Source organism: Hyperoodon ampullatus, assembly GCF_949752795.1.
Source record: "Hyperoodon ampullatus genome assembly, contig: scaffold_410, whole genome shotgun sequence".
Lineage (NCBI taxonomy): Eukaryota > Metazoa > Chordata > Mammalia > Artiodactyla > Ziphiidae > Hyperoodon > Hyperoodon ampullatus.
In genome coordinates this window covers 156,135-183,474 of record NW_027640603.1, presented here as the reverse complement: position 1 = coordinate 183,474, position 27,340 = coordinate 156,135, and the positions used below count along the sequence as shown (strand labels likewise).

The following is a 27,340-nucleotide window of genomic DNA, read 5'->3' as shown; positions in this document are numbered from 1 at the left end:
GTTAAAACAGTCTTGAGAAAGAAGAACACAACTGGAGGAATCATGCTCCCTGGCTTCAGACTGTGCTACAAACCTACAGTAATCAAAACAGTATGGTACTGGCACAAAAACATCCATCACTGGAACAGAATAGAGAGCCCAGAAAGAAACCCATGCACTTATGGTCAATGAATCTATGACAAAGGAGGCAAGAATATACAGTGAAGAAATGTCTGGGCTTCCTTAGGGATGGTTTCATCAATTAATTTGTTTTCTTAAATGGACCATACTTTTCCATGTCTTTGTATACCTTGTGACTTTTTTGGTTGAAAATTTGCCTTTCAAATATTATAATGTGGTACCTATGGAAATCAGATTCTCCCACTTTCCCAGGGTTTCCTGGGCTTTTGATTGTTGGAGGCTGTAGTAGTCTGTTTGTTTAGGGACCTTTCCAAACTATTTTTGCAATGACTGTTTTCCTTATCGTATGCACGCACTGAAGTCTCTGTTCCTTTAGTTCATGTTTAGCTAATGTTTTGACAGAGATTTCCTTGAATTCCTGCACCTAAAACAAACAAAAATAAATACACACAAGCACATCCATATGCACACTCAAAACCACACACCTCAGACCATTGTGCAGATTGCTGGATCACTCCTTCAACATTTAGCTGACCTGCATTGAGTTCAGGGCTCAGCCCATGGTAAAAGCTTAGAGACTCCTCTGGTGTGTTCAGAACATGCATCTTATCTCGAGTATGCATGTGGCATTCCTAAGTTCTCTGGACATATGTGTACTTTTTGTAGGTTCTAATTTTCCAAAGAATCTCCCCCAACTTTGGCTCCTGTATCTTATGTGGTCTATTGTATTTCAATGCACAGTCTTCTGCCCCAGCCATCTGTGCTTTGTTAGTTCACCTTGCACTTTTTTTGAGCAATGACTGCTGCTTTTCCAGACTGTGTTCCAAGTTAGCTGAGACAGAGATAAGCATCTTGTGTCAGTCCTTCAGGTAGCTCCCAGAACAGATAGGTTAGAACAGATACACATAATAATCTGAGAGTACGGTCTCTTCTGCTCCCTCCTGAAGCAGGATTGAGGGTCCCATACTAGGAATGGCCTGCTGCTACTTTAAGACTATCACTGCATTAAGACTCCACCACTTTAACACCATCACTACACTAACAGTGGATGGGGCAAGGGCAAGTAAAAATGCCACAAAGCTTTCCTGCCATTTTCAAATTGCCTCTTCCCTGGTTCAGTATGTGTTTGGTTGCTATAAATCTTTGGCTGATTTCAGGACTAAGAGAAACTCAAAGAACCCCACAGCAAAAAACAGTATAATCAAACTCTCAGAAGCCAAAGGACACAGAAAGAATCTTTTCTCCCAAAGGAGAAAGAAAAAAGAAATTTGTTACAAAGCAGGGATCCTCAAAAAGATTAGAGCTAATTTCCTATAAGAAACCACGGAAGCAAGAGGCCAGACATATTTAAAGTGCTGAAAGAAAAAAAATTGTCCACCAAGAATTCTATATTTGGCCAAACTGGTTTCAAAACTTAGGGAGAAATTAATGCATTCCCAGATGAACAAAGGCTGAGGGCATTTATTTTACAACTTCCTACCACTGCCCTATGAGAAATGCTAAATTGAACCTTCAGGTTGAAATGAAAGGACACTAGACAGCATCTCGAAGCTGTAGAAAGAAATAGAAATCTCCAGTAAAGATAAATACATGGGCAAATACTAAAGCCAGTATTGTGTTATTGGCTTGTAGCTCTACTTTTTATTTCTTACATGATTGAAAAAACAAATGTATAAAATAATCATAAATCCATGTTATTGGGCTCACAAAGTATAAAGGTGTAATTTGTGACAATAATAATGTAAAGAGGAGGAACGGAACTGTAGAGGAACAGAGTTTCTGTGTGCTACTGAAGTTGGTTTCAATTGAAATTATATTGTTTTAACTTTAGAATGGTAAATGTCATCTTCTTGATAACCACAAAGAAAATATCAATAGACTATATGCAAAAAGAAATGAAAAGGGAATCAAGAGTTCACCACAAGAAAATCGGCTAAGCACAGAAGTCAGTAATGAAGTAAATGAGGGGCAAAAAATGCATAAGACATACAGAAAACAAGCAGGAAATAGACAGAATTAAGTTCTTCCTCATCAGTAATTTTTGAAAAAGTAAGTGGATTAAGCTCTCCAATAAAAAGATAAACATTGGCAGAATGGACTTTAAAAACAACCATAATCCAAGTATATGCTGTCCGCAAAAAACTCACTTGATTTCAAAAGACACAAGTTGCTTGAACGTTAAAGCATAGAATAAAATATCCCATGCAAATAGTAACAAAAAAGAAGGAAAGAGAGACAGAAAAAGAAAGGAAGGAAGGAAGGAAGGAAGGAAGGAAGGAAGGAAGATAGATCTGGGATGGCTATGTTACTATCACACAAAATAAACTTTAAATCAAAAACTATCACAAGAGGAAAAGGAGGCCACTATATGTTGATAACAAGTTCAATCTATCAAGAAGATAGAACAACTATAAACATATATGTACCAAACAACCCCCAAATATGTGAAGCAAACATTGACAGAATTGAAGGAAGAAATAGATAGTTCTAAAATAATACTTGGAGATCAATACCTTGCTTTCAATAATGGAAAACACATCTAGACAGAAGATCAGTAGAGAGATAGGGGGACTGAATAACACATTTAACCAACTAAACCTAACAGCCGTATATAGATCACTCCACTCAACAACAGCAGAATACACATTTTTCTCAAGTACACATGGAACACTCTCCGGGAAAGACCATATGTTAGGCCACAATACAAGTACCAATACATTTTTAAGAAATTGAAATCATACAAAGTATCTTCTTTAGCCACAGTGAAATGAAGGTAGAAATCAATAACAGAACCATTGATAGCCATTTCCCATCATGCCTGCCACACATGATATAAAGCAATGAAGGGAAAAACATAATTTACCACTTAGAAAAGTGGGAAAGAGGACATACCATTGACACAGAGTGTGTGCTGTTTCCCGTTGTCAGGGATAGAAATAAATTAGCATCATTTATTCATTAGTGTGTTAATTTCTTGGTCAATCATTGGGCAGCCCGTGTTTCTGCCTGATGGGAAGATTTCCTATACTCAGTGTTGAGTGGAGCCAACCTTGAAAGGGACATTTTAAAGGATTATACTGTGATGGGCTTCGCAGTACCCTTCCTCCTATGCCAGTATTTAGGCTGGGGTATTTCCATGGAGTGTGTACAATCATAGGCCCCAGTTCACCAGAATTTAGTTTGACTCGTTCTGTTAATACATTCCCTCAGTACTTTGTCTTTTGTATCCTTTTGCATTTACTTCATTCTTTATTATCACTGCGAAACAACTTTGTTTCCTGTTCAGATGCCAAAAAGTGGATATCAATACCTCCTGAGTTTTACACATCACAGATCAGTTTTGGATATCAGGGACAGAGACAACAGCTATTTCCAAGGACTTTGAGACATACTTTGAACATGTGATTAACATGTTGAGTGTTGAAATGTGTGTCGAGCTCATTATACGTGCTCTAAAAGGTTTCAAACTGCAAATATTTAAAAATCTCTATCTTTGAATAGTTTTCCTGTGCTGTCCCTTTGTGTCAGACTGTTAATGTGCAGTCTGGCACCTTCAAATAATGTGGCTTTGTAACCAATTATTTACATGTTGTTTTATCCACAGAGAATCTTTTTTAAAAAAATAAATTTATTTATTATTTATTTTTGGCCGTGTTGGGTCTTTGTTGCTGCACACAGGCTGTCTCTGGTTGGGGCGAGCGGGGGCTACTCTTCGTCGTGGTGTGCGGGCTCCTCATTGCTGTGGCTTCTCTTGTTGCGGAGCATGGGCCCTAGGCGCTGGGGCTTCAGTAGTTGTGGCACGCGGGCTTCAGTAGTTGTGGCTCATGGGCCCTAGAGCACAGGCTCAGTAGTTGTGGCACACGGGCTTATTTGCTCCGCGGCATGTGGGATCTTCCCGGACCAGGGCTCGAACCCATGTCCCCTGCACTGGCAGGCGGATTCCCAACCACTGTGCCACCAGGGAAGTCCCCACACAGAGAATCTTAAGGTCAAAATATACAACTCGATTAACTACACTTCCTCCTGTTCACATTTCCCTCATCTTTTCTTCATCTTCTGTCTATGTTTCCTTGGCCCTGTTTATATTAAGCGCTTTTGCCATTATATTTGATTGTTTGTATTCCGGTGAGTTACCACAATGCTTTATGAGACACGCTAGGATATAAATGCATTTAAGTTATATGTATATATATATATATATATATATATATATATATATATATATATATACACACAAACACATATATATGTAGTTTGCTTGAGTGCAGTGTTTTTTGTTTTCTGTACTGAATTCATTAGCATGGGTCAGTATAATATTTAGCATTGGTCGATATGTAATTTGTAAACTAATAAAGTCTTAAAAGTGAGGAAATAAGTCTTTCAAATTTAATTATTTATTTTAAAGAGCAGAATAGCATACATAAACAGGTGCCTAATGAAAACGTGTATTCTAATTTGGAACTCTCATGAACACCTATTCTTTTGTTCTTCTAATGGTATGATCGTAGGCCATTTGATTATTTTTATTTTTATGGCTTTAACTTTAGAATAATGAAATATTCGTAAATTTTAAAAAGTATTTTTCTTTATTTGATGGGGGTGGGATACTGGAGAAATGAAAGGTCAAACACCTATTGAGGAATCCATACTTCTCTATATAGTGTGTACTTTTATTTCAATAACTGATTTAAAATTCCTAAAAGGATGCTATAATAAGTTATTATGCCATTTTACAGACTGAATTAAGTGAATTTCAGGGAGGTATGAAACTTGCCTAAGGCTATCCAGCTGCCAAGTGGTAGAAGTGAGAATTAAATCCAGGTATACCTATCGCCAAAGTTTCTGCTCATCTCTTTACGTCATCCACTTTTAATAGCCAATGCTTTTCTGCTTACAAATATGACTGACGTTTCCAGACAGTCAACATTGCTTTTTAATCAGATAGAAAAATTACTGTTGCTTCTCTAAAGACATATTCCTTTTCCATTAAGTGACCTTAGTTGTTCAGATAATACTTCCAGACAGTAGTCATCATACAGTTGGACACTAAGAACAGAACTCAGGGATGTGTCTAGCACTCAGTAAAGACCAACTGGGCTCACTGATAGTACTTACGGTCATTTCCTCTAGACTAACATAATCTTATTAATAAGACCCTAATAATTCACAGTACTGCCCTTGCCTGATTGTTTGTTCTTCTCCCTCTATCACTCTCTCTTTCCCCATATGATTATTATTTTTCACAATTTTTGGTGAATTAAATTCAGGGATTAGTATTCAGGAGCGCTAGTCACAAAAGCAGAGAATCTTAGCTCACACCAAAGGAAGAAAATAGAGAAAAAGTATAAATTATATGAATACACACATATCACACATGTACCAACTATATGTTGCACTTCTCCAAAATCTATTCGGTATCTGCACATCTATTGTATATTAGCAGTAAGACAAGAAATGAGCGTAACGCTCTGTTTACAAGATACAGAAAACAGACCCAAATATGGAAATTACTAGCGATGAGAATGGGGAAGAAAGACTACAACAAGGAATGTAGATGATATTTTTGTTTCTTAGCCATGATGCCAAATATTGAACTTTCAACTTGAGACAAGGAGGCCATAAAAAGTTGTATTAGTTTCCTAGAGCTGCCATGACAAAGTCCCAGAGACTGAGGAGGTTAAACAACAGAAATTTACTCACTCACGGGTGTAGAGGCTAGAAATCTGAGATAAGGTGTCAACAGGATTGATTTCTTCTGAGGTATCTCTTCTTGGTTTGTAGATGCCATGTTTTCCTTTGGTCTTCACATGGTCTTCTCTCTGTGCATGTCTGTGTCCTAATATTTTCTTTTTATAAGGACACCAGTCATATTGAATTAGAGCCCACCCATTTGACCTCATTTGACCTCAGTTACCTATTTAAGGGCCTTATCTCCAAATACAGGTAGATTACGAGGTATTGGGGGTTAAGACTTCCACATATTAACTTGAGCAGGACACAGTTCAGGCGATAATAGAAGATAAGAGTAATTTAAGCAAGTAAGTAACTATTGTTTACAGTGAGTTGCTTAAGGATATGTATTTACTCAAGAAAAACAAGAAGAAATTACATAACACTCTGTGTTATACAAAGATATTAAATTAATCATCATAACATCCTGTGAGATGGGCATTAAATTAGTCTAAGCAAGAGTAAGCAACTTATCCAGAATTGTATAGTTGGTACTTTCCAGAATTTAAACCAGGTATTTTCCCAGTTCCATTCTACGTTATATATTCATTTCATTATTTGAAATGAATTTTGAGTCTTCATTTTGCTTAGTTCCTGAAGTTATATGGGGATAGAATGGAGTTGGATATTTTCAGTGACATTCACACATGGGGCAGGAAATTGAGTCCAGAAGCTTCAGCAATGTTTCCATGGAGAACGCTAACAACAGAACCAGAAGCACCATTATCCTTTTGGTTCAGTGATCTTTCCTATAGCACTACAAGAATCAATTTTAAGAAGCCCAATGTTTTCCAAACTTTCACCAATGGGCTCTGTAGGGTCCTCTAACAATATCTAAGAGACTAACTAGTTTCACATTCCAAGCCACTTAAGACAAGGAGTTCTGATTGTTCTCTGTGAGGAAATCAAGTGACAATCATAGCTGGTAATTTAGGATAGTTTCTTCAGGGCCCAGGGAAAACCTAATACACAAGTGATAACCATTGTTAAGTGCATCTTTGACAAGGATTCATCAAGTATCAAAGAGGTCTATAAATTGGGAGAAATTATGATCAAAGACAAACATAGACCACAGATATTTAAGTAATGCTCAATTATTTATGAGTTTAACTTTGGTTAACCTCATTTTCCTTCTTCTAGACAATTTCCAATTCATCTCCACAAAGAGACCAGAATACTTACCTTCCAAAACAAGATTTATTGTGTTCCTTTAATTCAAAGCATACAGTGACTTCTACATTCACTCCACCAAGTTTTGCTAGGAGAGAAAAGGAGACATTATATTTTGTCTTGAATTACATATGCCACCATACTTGACTTAGCTCATCCTACTGGAAGCACTTTGACGGCAGATTCTACAGTCTTGTCTTACATCCTCTACGGAATCAAGCCAAGGGAATCACACATACTTACAGCTGGAAAAACGTTTGTTCTGGGTTGATACTTTTAGCCTTTACCACCAAGACTTTATCACCAAGATCTATCTTGACAGCCTCTAAACAGGAGAACTTCTTGCCTTCCGTTTTCATATTGACAAGGAAGGTAAAGGGAAGAACTGAGAAGTACCCAAAGTCAGCTAGCAGCCAGAACAGATAAATCATCTGTGGAGATATTGTTTCTTTCAAAAGATATAAACATAAGAGGAAGTCCTAGTGTTTGAAACAATTGTGCATAATAAAATTCCATGAAAACCTAGAAATCCAGATGCAGATCAGTAACATATTGGCTAAATAAGCTGTTATGTTCATGCAATGGACAAGTGTACAGACATTAAGAAGAATGAGATACTCTGTTCTATGAGATTCTCTTTTCACTGAACTCATCAGTGCTGCAAAAACAATGTTACATAATACTTTTTCTTTAACATTATATCAGGCATCCTCATCTTGTCCTGCATTTATTGCCAGTGTTACTAAAGTTTATCATTTACCTCTTTCTCTTTTAGACATATAATTTCTCCTTATTTTGGAAGCATTCATCAATCACTATTTTACTCTTTCTTTTAAATTACAAATGAATATTGAATTTTATAAACTATCTTTTGCGGGATATTTCAAGTGATTGTATAGTATTGTTCTCCTTGGACCTTGCTATATGGTAAATTATATTTTGTTATTTTATATATGCTATTTATTATATGTCGTATTATGTTTACTAATTACATTTATTATATTATAATTACATTATAACTAAGGTAGCATTTTGTTTTAGATAGGCAAAACAACCAGTGGAATAGGAAGCATCTTAAAATTAGATGCAAGAGCATAAGGGAATTGAGTTTAAAATAAAATTCACATTTTGGATCAGTAGCAAAAATTATTCAAGAAAAGGGGGAAAATATGGCTATCATTACTAAATTCTAGATACAGCAAGTAGTTAAAAGTTAAAAAATAATGAAACTGTAGAAGTATCAGAAACCTGGGAGACATGAAATAAAGTATTCATGAGGAATACCTTTCTCAGATACAAAGAAAAAAGGATACATTTAATTATATAAGAAATAAAATTTGCCTCATGGCAAAATGCACTACAAAGGTCAGAAAACAAGCAAAAGAAATTGGGAAATATATTAAGAAATGGATATGCTTTCTTTACAACTTTGGAGGAAGCACATGTTTCTTTTTCCTTTAACCTGTTATGGGGGTATTAATCTATAATGTAAGTGCATGGTTCCTTTCCTTTAACCTGTAATGTGAGACTTAATCTATATGGTAAGTGCATGGTTCCTTTCCTTTCATCTGTAATGTGAGTGTCAACATGGGGCACTGTTTCCAAGCACAGACTTTGGATGTTCCTGTACTGGTCCCATCACTGACCATCCACAAAATCTTACAAATGTTGCTTCACTTTCCTGGGGGTTAGAGTCTTAGCTAAGAAATGGAAGCAAAATAGAACTTTCCCACAGGGATGATAGAAGGTTTAAAGGAGTAAATATGTAAGTGACTTAGCACAGTGCCTAGTACAAGAGAGATCAATTATCATTTTTTAAAGAGACAGATGAAAGAAATAAAATGTGGTGTTTTCAATCTATTGATATATATCCTTGACATTAAACTACCTTTTCATTCATTGGATTACCTAACTTGCTCATGCTTTTTCTTACTCTAGTGAACTTGGGTAGCTAATATCATAGTTTAACATTTTTGCTTTTATATTTACAAGTAAATTTGACCTGTAAGTTTCTTTTTCCTTACAGTCCTAATCTATTTTCAGTATTAGGATTATATAGACTTCATAAGATGAATAAAGGAGAATTCTTCCTTCGCTATCTCTAGAAGTTTTTCTTTGTTCATATTGATGTTATCTGTTTAATAGAAGTTCCATAGAATTCACCTCCCAAATGATCTGGCTGGGTCTGGTATTTTCTTGGTGAAAGATTGTAAACTATTGACATAATTCCTTTACTGGTGAAAGAACTCCAGCTATAAATTTCCTCTTGTGTCAGTTTTGGTAAACTTTAGGAGCTAGGAAATTGTCCACTTTACAGAAATGTTCAAATTTACTGGCATTTCATATATTCTCTGCTCTAACATTGTCCTGATTCTTTCTGTATATTATTTACTTATGTTTTTGTTTTGCTTAATCAAAGTGTGTTTTTTAAATCTTTTCAAAGAATATTCTTTTGACTTACTAAATCACCTCAATTTTATACTTTTTTTCTGTTTTATTAAGTTCTGCTCATATATTTATTATCTATTTTTCTATGTTCTCAGGGTTTATTGTTTTACTCTTCTGATGTCAATTGAAACACTTGGTTATTAATTTTAGAAATCTTTTTAGTTATAGATAGTGGAACTTTTTGAAGATTCCAGCTTAGTTGTAAGTATCTAAGGGTCAGCTCGTCCACACTGTTGCTAGCCTAAGGCTTAGTTCACCCTACTGCAATGTATATATTGACATTTTTTCCCCTCGACTTTCTGTGTTTTGCTACTTCTCACTTTTCTTTGGAGAGAAGCCCTTTGAAGTAACCTTAACTTATTTTACAGCCAAAAAATCTTTAAAATAATGTGTATTTTTAAAAGATAAATCTACTTATATAATTAGGCAGAAAATCTGACCTGCCATATTTTTAAAAACAGCATAAATTCACACTTCTCCATGATTAATCTGCTATATTACACAACCTTCGAGTTTTTAGCTTTATCAATGACATGTACTTGAAAAATGTTTTAAAGATCCTACCCAGTCTTTTAAAACATCCTTGTTCCTTGTTTCAGTTCTAGTTTTATGTATATTTTCTGCCTTGCACCTGATTATTCCAACATCTGATGGATGGCCTTGGGAATATAATTCTGGTATTGATTGTTTTTGGCTGATTCTCTCCACTTCTAGCTGATTTCTTCATTATTGTGTAAATTTAGATCATGAGCTCATGTTTAGCTAAACTTTATCTGTGGGAATGCTATAGGCCTGTGTTGAAGGTCTACCTCTCCAGAAAGGGTTTAGTTTTGTGTTTGGAATACCACCGATTTGGGAGCATTTTAAGTTAATTTCTTAGCTTCTGTTTGCAAGACCGCACATAAATTTGCAACCCAAACACTGGGAACACAGATCTGGGGTTCAGAATTCTCAAGATTTCCTACCTGTTTCCTACCCAGAGCAGAGGCCAAGAGAATTTGGTCTTAGTCTCCCTTTGCCAGCAGATATTTTTTCTCCTGGCACACCCTTTCATTGAAGGTGAAGCAAGGGATAGATAGGTTTACTTCTATCTTCCCATCTAGTAGGGATGGAGTCTTACCTCCTGCCTCTCACGTGGTTATGGCCATTTATAAACAAGTCTCTATGTCAGTTGTGTCATTAAACTATGGCCTGTATTACAAATCCAGACAGATGCCTATTTCTATGGCCTGTGAGCTATGAATAATTTTCACATTTTAACTGGTAACATTTTAAATGGTTACCTAAGTACCTAAATAATATCCTCAATTTTGCTCTTTGGTCTACAAAGCCTAAAATATTTGCCACTTGGCTCCATGAAAACAGGATTTCCAGCTTCTGTTCTAAGCTATCAAGATCTTCAGTCCACTCCTAATATAGCTATAACTCTCACACATGTACCACCCTTCTTTCATGGGTCCTGGAAATTTCTACTGCATACTTCAAAAATCAACCACGCACTTAAAAATAAGTTGTGTACATTTAACCTAGCATACCTAACCGTTTTCCTTCAGGAGAGTTTTTCAAGTAATCTTGCCCACCGTATTCTTTAGAGCTTCATTAATAATGGCAAAAAATTAAAACAACTTAACATTCAACAAATGGGAATTGTTCCTAACAATTATAGAAGCACATACAGTAGAAAACTATAAACTCTTATTGAAACAGTGAGACATAACTAGTTTTATTCTTAGAGAACTCTTTATTTAGGTCCCTTTTGTTTAAAGAAGTATATTTCTGGGTATGTATGTATATAGTCATGTATTTATATACACATACATTATTTGTATGATATAGTTATATAAACATATGAAATACATACCTATACACATACCTTTGATTTATATTTGTATACATACACAGGAATATAATTATATATATTATATAGTTATATACATTGAACTGAAAACTGGCAGGATACATATATATCGTGTATAAATGTGTGTCATCTATGTGCATGTGTAGAAAAGCAGGTTGCGAGATATGGAAGCATGAGTTAGACAGGGTTCATGATTATAAAAGTAGTTATGTGTAGGTAGTGAGGTAAAGGCCCATTTGATTGAAAATATTGCATATTTTTACATCAATTGTTAGGATGAACAGATTCCTATGTAAATAAAATTATAAATAGCTATACATACTTGTATGTGTAATGTATAATTAAAATATATATAGTTTTATAGATGTATTATATTTATATTACATAATATAATTGTCTTATACTAATACATTACGTATTGTGTTATATAGAATATATTAACTATAGTGTATTATATCAGATAATAATAATTATATATTTATAATATATATAAATATATATATTTATAATTTATATATTATGATATAATTGTTTTATAATCAATATTACAGGATATATCATATTAATATTATGAACATATTAACCATATAAATACATTTCATTACCCATATATTTTGTATATAATATACGCTAGGCAAAAATATATATTAATATAATACATAATTGTTATACATTAATATAAATATTAGTATATTAAATTTATATATCAATATAATATTTAATATTGGTATATTTATATTATATTTAATATATACATAGCTAATGCTCTTTAAAGCCATCTGCTACAAGTAGAAAAAGACCAGGAGTATGGCCAAAGCAAATTCTAAAAATATTAGATTACTTATATTCATTTATATGTCATTTTCCTGGAATCTGCATCTGGCTATTAGAGAGGACACACAGCAAAATCAACAAAGAGTGCCCAGGAGGACATAGGATCCTTTATTTATCGGAACCTCAAAGGAAACACAGTGCTATCCAGTCCCCCATCAAAGAGCCAGGAGCAAACCTTGAAGCACCCAGTAAAAAGCCCATTCAAACAAAAAAGCTTTCCCACTTAAACTGGAAAAAGTTAAGTTCCCAAGAGACCCCCTACACCAACCACCGAAGCTCATTTGGCAGTAAAAACAAAAATGTTCACCGAACAACAAGAAACCCCAAACAATAGTTGTTTTAGCACAAACAAAAAAAAAGCAGCTAATTAGTGTCTCTCCTGTTTGAAAGAAGGGGGTGGGAAGTGGGCAGAAGACCTGATAGGAAAGATAAAAAGAAAAGGAAAAGGAAAATAAGTTTCCAGTTTGACACTCAAGCTGTCTTCTGCATCCATTTTGTCAAGACCACCAAGTCAATGTGGAGGCTTTTTCCTCTTTCCCTTTTCTTTTCATGAGACTGATCACAACCAGCACTGCAGATTCCATCGAATTAAGGAATGCTGTTGCCTACATGTGTGAATGAGCTGTGAGTAAAGTACTGAAGTAGAGGACACCTAAAGTGAAACGTCTTCATGAATGTCCATGTGGCTGAGCAGGAAGTTAACCTTTCACAGATGTGCTAAAGAAGAAGAGGTGCCTTTTATTTTATTTACTTTTCCCCGCACTGTGTTGAATGACTATCATCTACAAGTTCAGGCTACTTTTTGCTGAGGATTAATGCACTGGGAAGGCTGAGAGAAAACTGAACAGTAGAGCTGTCTTTTTCTTGACCAGTTCACCTTACTTTCCCAAACTCTAAGTCTTTCCCTAATTCTTTCTCCTTTTTATTGTAGTAAAATGAACAGAACACAAAATTCACCATTTTGATCATTTTACAATTCACTGTACCATTCAGTGGAATTTAGTACTGTCACAATGTTGTGCAACTATCACTGCTGTCCAGCTGAAAAACATTTTCATCACCCCAAGAGGAAACCTACACCCATTTTAAGGAGTCATTCCCTATTTCCCTCTGTTCCAAACCCCTGGCAACCACTAATGTATAATATTTGCCATGTGTATGGATCTGCCACTGCTGGACATCTCGCATAAATGGAACCATACCATATGTAGGCTTTCGTGCCTGATGAGAAGTTGTGCAGTGGTAGGAAAAACTAAAATGCGATGTACTGTATGATGTATGTTTTACTGAAGTGGCTTGGTCAGATTATAATGATTTATGATAAAATCACGTAAAGCAAGCATCACAATTCTCCAGGAATGTTCTGAAGAATGCTAATGTTAATTATGAATATGTGAATCCCAAATCTTTCATTTGTATTGACCTTATCTCATTAATTCTTCTCCCAACACTGCTATAACTAGAGTTGAGTTCTAAAATGTACCTTCCTCTTTTCCCATAGAAATTGTCCCACAATTTCAAAAAGTTCTCAAAGGTGAAAAAGTGCACACGACGTTTATCACGTTTGCAAATGCCAATGGAAATGCCAAGCTAACACTGTCCAAAATGCAATATTCTTCTGTGAGAGCACCCAACTTTAAACAAATACACATATTCTAAATACAGCTTAGATCTGTGACATGTTTTGGCCACTGAAGTATGAGCAGACATGATGGCCTTAAATGGGCAGAAGAGGCCTTAAATGGGCTTGTGCGGTTGGGCTCACCTCTTATGTTTCAGTGAACTTCTAGAGAAGACAGGACCTGGGAGCTGCGGCCTCACAGTTGGGCTTGTGTGACAGACCTCAAACTGACCCAAAACACGGAGCAAAACTAGCCATCTAGAGGTCTAAAAGAGAGCCACTGCAGCTAGCCCATAGGTCCAAGAGAAATAAATTCTTGTTTATGTAACTGACTTTGGTGTGATTTGTTCCAAAGCATTATCACAGCAAGAGCTGACTAACACAACATCCTCCAAATCATTGTTATGTAAATGGATGCCACCATGCCAACATTTAAGGCAACTGTGTACTCAAATTGTGAGAATTCTTGAACTCTTGGTGCCTCTCCAACACAATGTACATGGCTAAATTTCCACAAATAAGTTCACTAATATACCACAAAGATCTCTCTAAACTTTTATTAAACGTAATGCAAAGTTCTTTCTTTTCATTTTCTGCTTCTACATAGTTAAAATGCTGTTTATCAATGTAAAACGGTTCTTGCCGTTTGGCTTCTGTCGTTAGAGTCTTTTGAACTCTTTGGCTTTGCAGCTCCTAGGCTGTAACATTTGAATCAGCAAATGCCCCAAGGAGAAAAGCTGCACCAAGTGTCAAGCTTGCGTCTGTGTTTCCCTTCTCTCCACAACTTGGCCCACATGTCTTGGTGTCTCTCTAACATTCAGACGCCAGCGAACAGAAGTTTTCCTACTCTATCCAGCTTTTCTAAAATTTCTTTAGACTTCGCCTGATCTTATGTTATTATTCAACTATCATCTCAATTACCCCTAGGAAGAAAATTTACAATTTTTAGAGAAAACGGAACCCTGGTACACTGTTGGTAGGGATGCAACTGGTGCAGCCACTGTGGACAACAGTATGGAGGGTTCTCAAAAACTAAAAATAGAATTACCATATGACCTTGCAACTCCACTCCTGGGTATAAATCCAAAAAGAACAAAAACACGTGTTTTCAAAGACATGTATTTGAAAAGATACATGCACCCCAATGTTCGGAGCATCAGTATTTACAATTACCAAGATATGGAAGCAACCTAAGTGTCATCAACTGATGAATGGATAAAGAAGATGCGGTACATATAACCAATGGCATACTACTCAGCCTTAAAAAAGAAAGAAATTTTGCCATTTGCGGCAACATAGATGGACTTGGAGGACATTGTGGTAAGTGAAATAAGTCAAACAAAAACAAACACTGTAGGATATCACCTATATATGGAATCTAAAAAATACAGCAATCTACCGAATATAACAAAAAGAAGGGGAGACACAGATATAGAGAAGAAACTAACGGTTGCCAGTGCGGAGGGGGAGGAGGGGGCAATACGGGGTGGGGAGGTGAGAGATGTAAACTACTGGGTGTACGATAGGCTCAAAGATGTATTGTACAACACAGGGGATATAGCCAATATTTTGTAATAACAGTAAATGTAAAGTGACCTTTAGAAAGTATATAAAAATGTTTTAAAACAGAAATCATACTGAAAATTGGAAACAATTTAAATGTCCATCAACAGGAAAATGCACATATAAATTATTGTACTTCCCTACATGGGAATCCTACATAGTGAGGAAAGTACATGAACTAGACAGATCTTTACGTGTCAGCATGGATGAACCTAGCAAAGATAACACTAAAAAAAGCAAGTAAGAAGAGAAAACATAGTAGAATACTATATGAGGTTGAAGAATACTTAAAAATGTAGCCTAAATAGAAAGACATCCATGCAGTGATGGAGACCAAGTTCAGAAGAGTGGTTACCCAGGGTCAGCTGGGGAGTGGCTGTGTTTGGGAAAGTGGTCACAGCAGGCTCTTCAACAGGAATGGTAATGTTTCAGTTCACACGCTGGCTGGAGGACGGAGGAGTGTCTGCGATATTATAATGTGAGCATGCTGCATGTGAAAGCCATTGCTGACCACATCTAGGGGATCTGATACGCGGGAGCTGGTAGTGGGTGGAGGCATCCAGAAGGTGGTGGTAGAAGAGGAACGTTGTATGCATAACGCCTAAGGCCTGACCAGAGGACGACCACTGTTCTAGAAACTGGACACAAATCCAACTTCTACGACCAATGTTAAAAGACAAACTGAGGCATATTGAAAATAAGACTTTACGTGAGCAAAAATAGATTCAATTCAGGCACCACCAAAGCGGAAATGATGAGGAGCACTCCAGCCACAGGAGCTGCAGAGATGTTTATTTTAAAAGGGCAGAAGCAAAGCAAGGAAATGACTGACTTGCTATAACTTTAAAGCCTAGTTGGTGGTTTGTGACTGGTTGTCCTCAGCAGTGTTCGCCACCCTGAGGCGTTGACAGGCTTAGATTTTTGTTGGTTTACATAGGCGGCCGCATCACTAGAGCCACCGCAGGCTAACGGCCTCCTTGCAGGGTTAATTTACTAACACCAGTTGTCTGAGTCCTTACTCTTACTCAGTCACTTCACTTCCTACGCCTCAGTTTCTCTTCTGGAAACTGGATATTCAGTAGTAAATTCTCTGTGGAGTTGTCAGTACCAAACAAAGTGATTATTAGTAACCACGATCATGTCCTGAATGCATGGAACACATCACCATTTGCCAACTACCGTGTCAAGTTAGCAGAAACTACAGAAATTAAGAGCTCTCCACATAAATTCACACACCTGTGCACCAGGTAAAGGACCACAGGCAGACGTTCACTCAGCCTTTCGTGTGTCCCTCACGGAGTGCACGCTCTCTCCTGGGTGGGGGGAGCACAGACACTTACGGGAGTTTACTTTTAAAATGCGTTGATACAACCAGGTCTCACTTTTGTTTGGATGAGTCAGCAAACGCTTTTTGGAAAGCCCAAAGTCTCCACACCTCGTACGTTTCGCGCTGCCTTAGTCTCAGAGCTCAAGCCCCTACTCTTCAGGCCGCGTCACCGTGGGAGACAGGGCTGCGTGCGGACGCACGGCGAGCGTGCAGACGTCCTCGAGCCCCGCCCCAACGGTCCCGCCCGCTGACGTAAACCCCAGCCCCGCGGCGTGGAGGGCCTAGATGCCTGCGCCAACACCAGGCCACGCGGGGTCTCCGGAGCGCGGCATGGGGGGGGGGGTTGGCGTAGCTGGGGCCCTTGGCCCTATGTCTTCTGGCTGCGACGCCGGTCCTGCGCACGCTGCGGGGCCGCAGCCGCCGGGCAGTGGGCGCCCGAGGGGCCGGGGCCCCCAGGCGGGTGTGGCCATCGTGTCCGCAGCCAGCGTCCCCGAGGCCGTGCTCGGGCCATGATCACTCGGTGAAGCTGCGCCGGGACAGCGTGGCCGACTTCTTTCCGCGCTCTGAGGACCTGTGCGCGCTGCAGGACTTGGTGCCTCTGCCCTCCGTGCGCGCTTCCCTGCGGGACGCCCCGCTGGACTTAAGGCCGACCGCCTCCGTGGGGTGCCCTGGGCGCCGCTCCTGAGCACCCGCTGCCCCTGATCTGTATCCAGAGCTTCTTCCAGCCACGGCTTGTCGAGACAGGTTTGTACTTCCCGCTTCCAGGGCCCCTCGTGTTGGCGCTGAGAAGCGGGGTTTTCGATGGTGCCAGGTGGAGGGTGGGCACTAGAACCAGTGCCCAGTGCCCGGGTGTGCGTGCACTAGACGGGGCGTGCGGCCTAGGACTCCTGCCGGCTCGGTGACCCCGGCCGAGTGCCTTAAGGCTTCTAGGTCTCAGTGTTCTCATCTGTAGCGTGGGCTTAACAGGTCCCAGTCTCTGTGGTGGTTACAAGGATGCACTGTGTTAATGCTTCTAGACTCTACAAAGTAGAACACTTAGCACAGTTTGGAGCATCGTTCATTGTTGCACAGATGTTACCTGGTCTGTTGAATGACTTTGCCTGGTACACACCAAAGCGATTAGGAAATGGATATATCCCAGCTTCATTTCCTTTCCATTCAAACAGGGTTCAGGAAAAAAAAATTTTTTTTCAATACTCGTATCATATAGTGCAAAGATCACCGGTGTGAAGGCAGCTTAGGGTTTGAATTCCAGGGCTTATGCTGTCTGTGGCCTGGGCAGGTTTCTTTTGGACTACAATCCCCACACTTGTAAAATGACATTAATAACCACTCTTTCTGTGGGTTCTTAGAAGTAATTAAGCAGGTTATGTGTGTAAAGTAGCCTGGCACTTGAATGAGTTGTCAGAACCAAGGGCTGCTGGAGACGATGCTTCTGCCCTAGGTAATCTCCCCTTCTACTGGGCGGCAGGTAAACACAAGCACAGTAGTCAGTGCTCTGGAAGAAGTGAGTTCTGGTGCTACAGAGCACAGAATCTTTTTTTAAAATTTAATTATTATTTTATATTGGAGGTTACTTGATGTACAATATTGTGTTAGTTTCAGGTGTACAGCAAAGTGGTTTAGTTATTCATGTATCCATTCTTTTTCAGATTCTTTTCCCGTACAGTTTGTTACAGGCTATGGAGTAGAGTTCCCTGTGCTATGCAGTAGGTCCTTGTTGATTATCTATTTGATACAGAGTCGTGTGTATATGTTAATGCCAAACTCCTAATGGATTCCTCCCCCCGATCTTTCCCCTTTGCAGAGCACAGAATCTTGGAAGGGAAAGTTCAGGGTAGGCTTCTTGGAGGAGGTGCCATCCTTTCTAAGGATATGTAGAAGGTCCTGGGGTGGCAGGAGGGAGCAGTGTGTGTCAAAGTTTGAGAAATATAAGAAAATATGGCAAAACTAAGGTATAGGACTGGAACTCAGGGTTTGGGAAAGAAATGAGAGTTGATACTGGAAACTTAGTGGGGCCCAAGAGAAGGGGGCCTTGTTTGTCCTGTCAGAAGTTTGGGTGTTTATCCTGAAGGCTGTGGGAAACACCAAAGAAGAGATGGACTTGTGGTTTAGAGACTCACTCGGACCTCCATGTGGAAGGCAGTTGATTTGGTGCAGGCTGAGTTGTAATCTGAGGGTCCCACTTAAGTTATAAAAGGTGGGACTGGATTTTGCAGATCTGAGAGAGAATGGGTGAGGCCTGGTGACCAGTTAGAAAAGGGAGGGCAGCAAGCGTGGGTGACAGTTTACAGCTGCATCTTTTTGAGAGATACAGAGCACGGTAGGAAGGTATTGGGGGTGGCGAGAGGATCTTACTTCATCTTCAGTGCTTTAGAGGGGCCTGGTAGACGGGTCTGGACCCAAGGTACAGATCTGGGCTTTTTGGGAGGACAGGTGTTTGAAGGCATGGTAGAGACTTAGGTTACCCACAAGAAGATCCAAAGAACCATAGGTCTGAGAGATTTTTAAGTGGGTATATTTGAGGATGTTTATAAGCTGTGAGAAAGTAACCAGCAGAGTAAGGGTGTGAAGATGTAGGAGAGGAAATGATTGTTCATTTGTTTTCAAAAAGCTGAATACTCATCGTGTGCCTGGACCTTTTCCAGGATCTGGGGTTCACACCATCTGTTATCTCTTCTGCAAGGATAGTTCAACTCATCCCCTGGTGAAGAGAAGTCAGATTATTCTTTGCATCCCATTCAGGTATAAGAACTGTTCTGTACCTCTGAAGGGACTTTACTTAACCAGAGTAATAAGTTAGAAATCAAAAGAAATTAGAGCTGGAAGGGACCTTAAAGGCCACTGTACTTAATTTTGCCTAATATTTTACATTGAATGTAAGAAAAATTTATTGTAGAGCCCATTCTCTTCAGAGTTCCTTCACTGAACTTTCTTTATGTCTTGCATCCAGTGGGTCTATCTTGTAAATTTTGGCCTCCTCCTAAATTTGCTTCTTCATCCATATTACATTTGGCCCAGACTATGGCAGAAACTCCTGGGTGGTTCACGGCCCCTGGATTCAGTTCCTCTAAGTTCATCCGCCTGCTCGGGTTAAGTGATCTTCTAACATAAAAAGATGTGCTTAAAATAATGCTGCTAATGGCTTGCCCACACAGAGTTACTGCATACTAGCCGCCCAGCGTGTGCTCTGCACGGAGGCTTGTAGTCTGAACTGTGTTCGGCCAAGCCTCATAGGGCTCTTTGCCCTGAGGAAGGGGAGCTTTTTGTGATCACTCCCTTTATCTTGTCGGTCCTTCAGCAGCGGGGAGCCTTTTTCTAATCAGCGGAGGCACCCTTACTCAGCCAGTGGTAGCCCCAGGTCTCACCACCTGTGGGATACAAGTCATGCTTTCTCCCAGGCTTGCTTGGGCCAACATCTCTTTCATTTCTGTCTCTTCTCACACTTGGACCCCTGGCCTTTAGTCATCCCCACCTGCAGTATTTACAGTGCCCAGCAGGAGTCAGGCTTGAGTGTCTTTTCACAGATGTTCCCTCTGCAGTTAATGCACCTCCTACTCCAACTCTGCATAGCCTCATCTTTCTAGATTCTGCTTCAGGGTTATCATGAAGCCATCACTTGGATATAACATTCTGCCTCCAAAGGAACCTCTGTGCATAAAGGTTATGTTTCTTTCTCTCATGTGATTGAAATTTTGAGTTTACACATGTCCCTCCTTAATGAAGGCTTTAAGGGCAGGAGTCGTTTCTAATCCTTAGCACAGAGCAGATGCTTTTTTTAATGCTTTTTAATGATGATAAAATGTGTGTTTTAAATCACTTATTTTACAATAATTTTGCTTTAGCTTCTGGCAGAAATAAAGTTTACAGAAGTCGTGTTCCTGCGAAAAGAAATAAAGATGTGACCTTCCAATTGTGTAAAGCTCTTAAACGCTGTGTAAGTGCATCGGGTGCGCTAAGGAACGTGGAGCTAAGTGGGCTAGTTGTGAGAGAGAGAGGCTTAACTATGTTAACAAAGGTAAGCCTTCATTGTGTCCTGCCAACATTTGATAGTTGCTTTTGGGGCAAATTAAACCAGTAAAATTTTAAACTCTTCCTCCATATTAAAGGGATTGAATAAATTGGCCACTTTGGTGCACCTGTGTCTTGCGAATTGTCCAGTTGGAGATGGAGGTTTAGAAAGTGAGTTTCAGTCTTGTTTATGTCTCTTCCCATCAGACTGGTCTCGTGATTTCCTACACACCATGTTACTTCCTGTCTACCTTTTCTTGGTGTTGTTCATGCCTGGATTGTCTCCTGTACCTGCTCAAACCTTGGTCCATTCTCATTTGTACCATGAAATTTTGTCATGCTGGATACTGTCAGAACTAATTTTACTTAACTTTGTGTTAAGCCACAAACCACACATTTTGTATATTTTCTGTGTTTTGTGTTTGTCTATATTTTTATGGTTTCTCTTCAAGAAATATTATGGGAAGGGAAATAGCAAGATGTAAAGAGCAAAAAAGTCATCATTCTCTTTAAATTGTTAGAACATCTATCTGCAATCATAATTATGATGCACTGTGGTATGTGTTAAAATAGTAAATACATGTAACGTCCCGTAGGAGCAGCAAACTCAGTTGTGTTGGTGAGGGTGTGTCATGGAAGTAATCACAAAGCAGGTGACTGTTGGTTGGGGTCCTGAAACATTAGTGTGTGTTCCCTGTGTCCAGTAGTGGTCTGAAGGGGTAAGGAAGCCTGCCTTTCAATTTGAGGGAACAGAGGGTTTGAGGTCCTCTCTCTTCTATTGCTCTGGTACACTGCATAGCAGCTAATAAAATACTGGGTTTACAGTTGACATTTAAATCGTGATTGATCATCAAGATTGGCATGTATCATTGGAAATGAAAATCGGAAGAGTCTTATGCTTTTTAGGTTTTTCTTTTTTTTTTTTCCCTTTGTCTCAAAAGTATGTAGTACTTTACTGAGTGGTTGGGAAGAAAGTTTGCAATATTCAGTGTATTCAGTTTTAGTACCTAAATAGAATTAAACTGTTGCTGTAAACTGGTATAACACTTTGTTACTGACAAATTTTAGAATGCATCAGTTCATCAATCACCTGTTTGGGAAGATTGTAGTTAATGATTTTGAGAATGTGGCTATAAACCCCCAATTGACTCAAGAAAAGCAGATAAGTCAAGATTGACAAATGTATAGGCTCTTCATCTTACTGTGTGTGTGTGTTTTTTGTTTCCTTTTAGTTACTTGTCAAGGTGTAAAGAACTCTATCACTCTTAAGACAGTAAACTTCACGGGGTATAATCTGACATGGCAGGGAGCAGATTACATGCCCAAGATCTTAAAGGTGATTTTATGTTTAAACTTTCATAAAAACATATGTGATTGAAACACATTCATACATTGACACAGATGGCAGTCAATTTTTTCTTTTGATATCTGTGAGTGCATCTTTCGTTTTGTTGAAAGAATAAGACCAGTTTTCAGTTTGGGATTCTACCATTTAGTAAAGATAGTCCACTTAATTTTAGAAATAAGAGATTTAATATATAATACATAATAATACTTCTATGTATTTTTAGTTACTGAAAACATTGATTTTGATGCTGTGAAGAAACTCTGCCATTATAGTCTTCAATCTTTAAATGAATCAAGTGTCTATTAGCTACTGTAGTTTGTAAACTAATAAAAATCACTACCTCGGCAACTTGTAAATAGAGTTTTTAAACCAGTGCCTTCACAACTTTACAGTGGTTATAATTACTGTATTTAGGCCTAAATTATTTAATAATTTGACATGAAGCCTTTTTAATAGTTCGATGGTGCAGACCAGGGATAGGTAAACTATGGCTGGTGGGCCAGATCAAGCCCGTCGTCTGATTTTGTAAAGAAAGTTTTTTTGGAACATAGTGGCACCATTGTTTACATGGTAGCTATGGCTACTTTCAGCCTACGCCAGTGGGGTTGAGTAGTTGCAACAGAAACTGTATAGCTCACAGAGCTGGAAATGTTTAAATTTAGATTTTGGAAATTGAAAAATTCTTTGAGCCTATACAGGGCAAGTCCATTGACCCCTGGGGTAGAGAACAGTCAAGAACTTGGGTGCCGAAGCCAAATGGCTTAGGTTCAAATTCCCTTTCTCCCTTTTCATAGCTAGTGACCATGGACAAATCACTTAACGTCTATGCCTCATTGTGAGGTTTAAATGAACTCATTTGTATAAATAGTGTTTGGCACATACTAAGCACTGTGTAAGTGGTTGCTGTTATTTCTGCTTGGAGCTTTTATAAGCTATTGTTAATGGGAAAATGACACTAATGATTTTCCTTTTAGAGTGTCAAAGGCACTTTGAGTCTTTTATGTTTTCAAAAATGTAACAAGACATTTTTCATTTAAAGTCAGTGTTCCCTCTTACCAAAATTGATTTTATGAATATAAAGAATTGAATGTCTTTAAGACAAGACTTGTGGTTAAATGTCAAACCATTATCTTCCCAAGGCACATCAAACTGGCTGTGCATAGTCCAGGCCTCTAAAGTTTGTGTGCATACCCTAGGTAGCATGTGAGATCCATTTTGTAAATATAGTTTTAAAAATAATGCCTGGGACTTCCCTGGCAGTCCAGCAGTTAACACTCTGCGCCCCCAATGCAGGGGGCCTGGGTTCGATCCCTGCTCAAGGAACTAGATCCCACATGCAATAACTAAAAGATCAGGCAGGCCAAAACTAAAGACCCGGCACAGCCAAACAAACAAACAAATAAATAAATAAATATTTTTAAAAAATAAATAAAATAAAAGAATGCCTTAGAAGTTAGGAAAAGAAAATATTAGAACCTATTTAGCTTTGTATCATTTAAAAATATCTATGTATCTTATAATGTACATAAGTTATATGTATAGAACTTTGTGTATATAATTTGTGAAAAAATAAGATGCGTATTAAAAAGTTTTCTTAGCGGTTGCCCAGTCAGGTGTTTGGAGGCCATTGGAGGACAGAAAGATGAAATTTAGAGCCTCAGCAATGATAGAATTTAGAACCAATTCCCTGACTTAGAAGATAAGGAAATAATTCTTAGACTGTAATTGAGTTGTCCAACTTTACATAAGTGTTCATAAACAGGTCATCCAGTGGCTGGAATCTAATCACTGACCGACTAGAATGTGGGTCACTGGACTCGTAAAGCAGAACTGACTATTTAATTTCTCAGCTTGGCTCTCCTGGCATATATGCTTGATATGTGTGTGTGTAAATCTCTGACATAATAAGCCATACTCAGTAGGCACACCCTGTTTCCTTATTGAAACATCCCAATTTCGTCCCGTTAAATCTTTGCAGTATCAGACTATCAGAAGGCATGAAGCAACCTGGGCTGAGAGTCTTCGTTCCAGGAGACCTGATCTTGACTGTATGCCTGGTTTGAGGCGCATCACTCTGAACTGCAACAAGCTCATTGGTGACCTGGGTGCTCGTGCTTTTGCAGAATCTCTTAGTGAGGATTTATGGCTTGGAGGTAAATTCTAAAATGGAAAATATTGAATTTTTAATATAATATATGCTTAGCTTTTGGCATGATACTGTTGTGATAGGATTTTTTTAAGGCCTCATTTTTCTGATCGTTTTTATGTTGCTTTTAAACTTTCTCTAAGAGTTACATATATACTTTACAGAAAATACAGAGTAACAAGAGAACAATTACCTATACATTTAATACCCAGACATAAATCACTGTTCATTTTGGTGTATATATTCTCAGTCTTTTTATTGTTTTCTATAAATATATTTGTACACTTAGGGATTACAAAAATAGAATTGTAGTATACTTGCTATTTCATATTCCTGCTTTTTTCACTTAATGAGGCATCATGTAGTATTCCATCCTATTGATGTCCCATAGTTTAATCAATTATTTGCAATTAGATTTAGACAGTTTGCTTTTCCCTGTCACAAACAATGTGAATACATTGTATATACGTCTCTGTGTCCATCGGGATTGCTTCTGTAGAATAAGGTACTACAAGTGGAATGACTAAGTGTGACATATTTTTAAGACTTTTGATACACATGGCCAAATTACCACCCAAAAAGTCTATGCCAATTTGTAGTCCACCCCAAGAGTGGATGTGAAGCCTGCCTCTCACAAACACTGGCTGGTAGCACTTTTAAAAAACTGTAAGACTACAAAAATGAGTACCTCTCCCTTTTTTATGCAAGTGGGATTAATCCAAATTTTATAACTTTTTTCAGTTAATTCAGTATGACCATCTTAGCAAGTCAGTAAATTTGCATCTACTGCATCATTTTATTTTCTTTTTTTTTGCGGTACGCGGGTGTCTCACTGTTGTGGCCTCTCCCGTTGCGGAGCACAGGCTTCGGACGCGCAGGCTCAGCGGCCATGGCTCACGGGCCCAGCCGCTCTGTGGCACGTGGGATCTTCCCGGACTGGGGCACGAACGTGTGTCCCCTGCATCAGCAGGCGGACTCTCAACCACTGCGCCACCAGGGAAGCCTTACTGCATCATTTTTTTGGTGACCCTTCAGTGTTCCATTATATGAATATGCCACAGTACACATAGCTTACCCAATCTTGTATAAAAGGTATGTCCAGTTTTTCAGTTACAAATAGTACTCTGATATATATCCTTACCTATATCTCTGACTATTTCTTTTGGTTAAATTCGTAGAAAGAGAGTTGTTGGATCAAAAGAGTATAGACATTTTAAAGACTTTTCGTACACAATCTTGGCTTAATCTGATAGGAGAATAACCACATTTTGTTTTGTTTTGTATTCGTTTGATTTACTGGTGAGGTTTACTGGCTGTTTGTATTAATTTGGCTAGTTGGTTAATTACACCGTGTGTCCATTCTTCTGTAGTGAGAGTTTGTAAGGGTTGTAGCATATCCTGTCAGATCCATACGTCTGACTTGCTATTTCTGTATGTCATGGGGTGTTGAAAGACCCCAGTTATTTTAATGGGATGGTCCACTCAACACTTCAGTAAATGACTCATGATAGTTTCCTTTCATGTAATATTTTTTAATACCTGTGCTTTTGCGATGACCCCTTTTGTTTAAATGAGTAGGTTGTTCAGCCCCAGAACTACTAGAATTCATGATCATTTGTTCTGGTTTTTGTCTGACCTTTTACTGTGAGAGTTCTTGACCATCATAATTTCATGATAGGTTTTTAGTATGTATTCTCTATTCACACATTGTTTGAATTTGTTATTATTTGTATCCTAGAAAACGGTACTTTTCTAAAGTTGTACTTCCCTTATGGTTTTAGCAGATAATTTTCTAATTAAAGTGATTTATACCTGTAAATTTTTCTTATCTCTACTGTGAATAGAGGTGAACCTAGATACTAAGCCTGCTTCCACCAAGAGCATTATTTCCTTCTTGTGCAACCTCTGAATTCTTGAAAGGAGCACTTTATTCATTTGTCAGTTTCACAAGTAATTTTTTTAATACCTCTGTGTGCCAGATGCAGATTTAGGCACTACGGATAAAGCAGTGAACCAGACAGACAAAAGTCTTGCCCTCATGGAGCTTACATTCTAGTGAAGGAGTTCAGCTAGAAATGAGTAAACAGATAAGTAATATAATTTTAGAGAGTAGGAAGTGCAAAAATATCTTAATGTAAGGAGAGTGAGTGGGGGCAGGTAGGACTCCATTGGACAGGTATGTTAAGGGACAGCTTCACTGGAGAAGTGGCATTTGAACGGAGACCTGAATGAAGAGAGCGGCAAGCCATGGAAGAGCTGGTGTAAGCACATTCCAGGACAAGGGGGCAATGAGTATGTGGGCATGTAGATGGGTGGAGTATTTAAGGAAAAGCAAGGAGGCCAATCTAGGCAGAGTACTGAGTGAAGAAGAGTGTGGTATGACATGAGGTCAAGGAGCTAGCCAGGGGTCTGCTCTTGTAAAGTCTTGAAGGCCAGAGTAAAGATGTGGATTATTCTAAATGAGTAGAGGGTTTGAACTGGAAAAGGCATGATCTAAGTCATATCTGAATAAGGTGACCTGGTATAGAGAAGGGACTTGGGAGGATAAAGAAGAGGAACAGGGAGACCAGTTAGGAGACTATCACAGTGCTCCAAATAAGAGATGTTTATGGCCTAGGTTAGGTTGGAAGTTTGCAGCAAGTGAAAAGTGGTTGAATTCAGGTTGTGTTTTGAGGGTGTAGCTATTACACATTAGATGTGATGTGAGGTATGAAGGAAATAGTAACAAGGAGACAAGTCGTTGATGATTATGTGTGCAACTGGGTGGTATCACTTAGAAGAAGGGGGCTGATGGGAGGAGCAGCTTTTGAGAGAATATCAGGACTTTGGTTTGTTATCTTAGATGCCCTGGTTTGATAGCTTAGATGCCTTTAGGTATCTAAGTGTCTGGACGGTGCTCAGACTGTACTTTCTATCCAAAGGTATCCAAAGCCACTTTAGATGCAAAATGTTTAAAGTTGACCTTGCTGCTGCCAAAATAGTAGCCACTGTGGGCAGTCTGCAAGATGGTATCTTAGGTTTCTGAGGAAGAAATTAGAATACACAAAGGGGGAAATAAGTGTATAATTACATAATGTAGATTTCATATTTAAATTTATGGGAAAAGCAATAATTATTTGGCTTTTGGTTTTAAATGGAAATAGCCACTCATTGGGAAATAATTA

At 38.5% G+C, this 27,340-nt stretch overlaps 1 pseudogene across 1 annotated transcript in view; it reads left to right on the top strand.

The window, feature by feature from the left end:
* Positions 1-27,340, top strand: part of LOC307070097 (centrosomal protein of 78 kDa-like) — a 50,501-nt pseudogene that overhangs the window by 3,352 nt on the left and 19,809 nt on the right. The window contains exons 2-7 of the transcript in view: positions 16,804-16,923; positions 17,024-17,415; positions 20,517-20,689; positions 20,781-20,853; positions 21,915-22,018; positions 24,009-24,183. The product of the transcript in view is annotated as a centrosomal protein of 78 kDa-like (transcript). The remainder of the gene's footprint in view (positions 1-16,803; positions 16,924-17,023; positions 17,416-20,516; positions 20,690-20,780; positions 20,854-21,914; positions 22,019-24,008; positions 24,184-27,340) is intronic.